The sequence below is a fragment of the Fonticula alba genome (genome assembly GCF_000388065.1).
Source record: "Fonticula alba strain ATCC 38817 unplaced genomic scaffold supercont2.2, whole genome shotgun sequence".
Taxonomy (NCBI): domain Eukaryota; order Rotosphaerida; family Fonticulaceae; genus Fonticula; species Fonticula alba.
The window spans coordinates 1,342,617-1,345,823 of NW_009242972.1; the positions used below are offsets into that span (position 1 = coordinate 1,342,617).

General features: G+C 67.2%; 1 protein-coding gene across 1 annotated transcript in view; it reads left to right on the forward strand.

Annotated features, from left to right (window-relative positions):
• Nucleotides 1-3,207, forward strand: part of H696_01323 (hypothetical protein) — a 7,545-nt gene that overhangs the window by 1,879 nt on the left and 2,459 nt on the right. The window lies entirely within an intron of this gene.

Genomic DNA, 3,207 nt, shown 5'->3' on the forward strand with positions numbered 1-3,207 from the left:
GGCCTCGCCAGTTGTCATCGGCCTCCTGCTGGCCGTGGTCACTTTTGTGATCTACAAGGTACCTGTCGGCCCGGCCGCGCGCGCCACACACACACACACACTCCCCCTTGCCGCGGTTGCCGCCACCACCGCCACATCCACTCACCCCCCCCTCTCTCTCCCTCCCCCCTGCCACTAGTTTTTCTTCGCCCCCATCTTCCCGGCGGACCACACCTTCCTCAAGATCCCCGGGCCGACCAACCGCAAGCTCGGCACCTACATCGGTGACCCGGTCCTGCTGCCGGTCACCAAGCAGTACTCGCACCTGCACAAGATGCTCCTGCAGTACGGGCCGCTCATGCGCCGGCGCGTGCTCACCCGCAATGTCCTGGTCGTCGGCGACGGCGACGTGGCCCAGGAGGTCCTGAAGGACAAGGAGCGCTTCCCGGATCGCGGCCACAATGGCATTGTGGCGTCGCTGCCGCGCGGCCTGCTCGGCCTGCCCACCGGCCCGGAGTGGGCTCGCCACCGCCGCGCCATTTCCCCCCTGTTCGCCGACCGCTACATGCGCCTGTATTCCAAGATTTTCATCGACAAGACCGCCGTCCTGGTGGACCTCCTCCAGAAGCGCGTCGCCGAGTCCCCCTCCGGCACCCACGACACCGTCAACATCATGGAGTACATCAGCAAGCTGGCCCTGGATTCCATCGGTCTCGGCGCCTTCGGCTATGACTTCGCCTCGCTCGGCTCCACCAACAGCCAGTACATGGACGCCACCCACAAGCTCCTGGTCATCCTCATCGCCCGCACCATCATCCCCGACTGGCTGATTCGCATCTTCTACGCCCGCGAGTGGACCGAGTTCTTCGACGGCCTCAATGTCTTCAACCGCGTTGCCGACAAGATGATCGACGAGAATGACACCACCACCGAGCAGGATGCCAACACCTGCCTGGAGCTGCTGCACGCCCAGAAGTTCTCCCGCGAGGACATCCGCCAGGAGCTGGTCACCCTCATTCTGGCCGGCCATGAGACCACTGCCCATACCCTTGGCTGGGCGCTCTAACAGCTGGGGCAAAAGCCCGGGTGGGGGGGGTCCTTTTCCCCCCCCCCCCCCCCCCGTCGCGCCTCCCATGCGCGCATATGCAGGCACATGCCCATCAAGAAGACTGACTCTGTCTCCATCCCCCCCCCCCCGCCCCCGGCGGTCCCCCTCGCCAATCGATGCTCCATCGACCACAGCCCTTGCCAAGGCCCACGAGGAGATCGACCGCATCTTCGACGAGGGCTTCACCATGGACCAGATCTTCGAGCGCCGCAACGACTTCGAGTATGTCAACGCCATCTTCAACGAGGCCCTCCGCCTGTACCCCACCGTCCCGATCATCCCCCGCCAGTCGGAGTTCGACCAGGAGATCTGCGACGGCAAGTACACCGTCCCGGCCAACACCAACATCTTCGTGTCCCTCTACTCGGTCGGCCGTAACCCCGCCGTCTGGGAGGATGCCGATACCTTCCTGCCGGATCGCTTCTACAAGACCGACGCCCACAAGAACCCGGCCTTCCTGCCCTTCGGCAGTGGCCCGCGTGTGTGTGTCGGCCGTCGCTTCGCCTACCTCGAGGCGGTCACCCTCCTGGTGGGCCTCCTCCGCCACTTCTCCATCGAGACCCCGGCGGACTTCGTCCCGGACGACCATGCCCACATGACCCTCGGCAGTGTCAACGGCATCACCCTGAAGGTTACCCCGCGCCTGTAAGCGGCGCCGGTCCCCCTCCTCCCCCTTTGCTCTCTCCTGCGCATGCTCGGGTGCCCCCCCCCCCCCTGGTGTTCCCCAGCGGCTTGCAGAGGGGGGAAAGAGGCGGAGCGACGAAGGGGGGAGGTATAGCGCGTGGGCACTCGTGTGGGTGTCCGCGCGCGCTCTCCTCCTCCGGCGCCCAGCGCGGTCCACGCGTGAGGCGGCCCCGGACCGGTGGGGAGGGGGAGGGGGGGAGTCCCCAGGCGGGCCACCGCCACACGCAGGACAGCCGCGGGCGCGCATGTTGCTGCAATCCCCCCCTCCCGTCCACTTGCGGTGTGGGGCATTGTCATCTTCGCGCGCACCGGTGTCTGGCCCTTCGTATGTGTGTGTCTGTCTCCCGTTGTCGAGAACTGCCCACCTCTTCTCCTTCTGCTGTCTCCCCCCCCCCCCCCCCTCCATCTTCTCCTTGCCGGGGGAGGGGCTCCGTATGTGTGCACATGCGCTGCGCCCATCGGCGCCCCAGTGCCCATACGCGCGGCCCCTCCTCTCTCCCCTCCTCCCTCCCTGCGCAGCCGGTCTTGCGTCTGCCTCTTCCGTGTATGGATGTGCGCGCGCGTGTGTGTATGTATATCTACAGGCATGCACGCGCGCGCGCGTGCAGGCGCGGAAAGGAAGGATCGTCGCCCTGCCGAGAGAGCGAGAGGAGAGGGAGGCTGCTGCCTCGTCGTGTGCACATCCGCGCGCGCTCCTCCCTCCCTCTCTTTCTCCCCCCTCCCCCCCCTATTCTCCTGTATATATGTGTGCGTGTGTGAGAGAGTTGTCCTTCCCCCATTATATATATTTCAAAATACACATGCGCGTTTCCATTCTTCCCTTTCGCGTGGACCCGCAGGAGGAGAGCACCCGCTCTCCGGTCCAGGACGCATGTACGTGCAAACGACGCCCACCTGGGGCTGCCCCGGAGGAGGAGGGCGCGGACGATCTAGGGGGAACCCGGCGGGGGGAGGGGGGGGGGCCGGCCGGGAGGGGCAGAACGGGCAGGGGGCGTCCGCATGTGCGTGCGCGTCGGCACAGTACCGACGCACGCGATGAGCGGCAGTCGACAAGTCGCGGCACATGATTGACCCCGGCACCGGCCCGAGCGTCACATGGCCGGCACATGACCAAATCGCGATCTTGTCGTCACGGAGAGCGCCCCGGCGTAGCCCCCCCCGGCCCGGGGGCGGCGGCGGCTTCCCGACAGCCGCACCCTTCCTCCGGGCTTCTTCCCCGGGGCGGGGCCGCGCGTGTGGGAAGCTCTGGAACGTGTCTCATGCGTGAGTCAGCGTGTTTGTGCATGCCCAGAGCAGCGAGAGACAGGGGGGCACGATCGTGGGCGGAAAAAAGCCCCGAGCGCGGCGACCCCGATCGACTCGGCCCTGGGGAGAGGCGTGCCCGGCAATCCGCCCCCCCCCCCCCCCCCCCCCCCCCCCCCCCCCCCCCCCCCCCC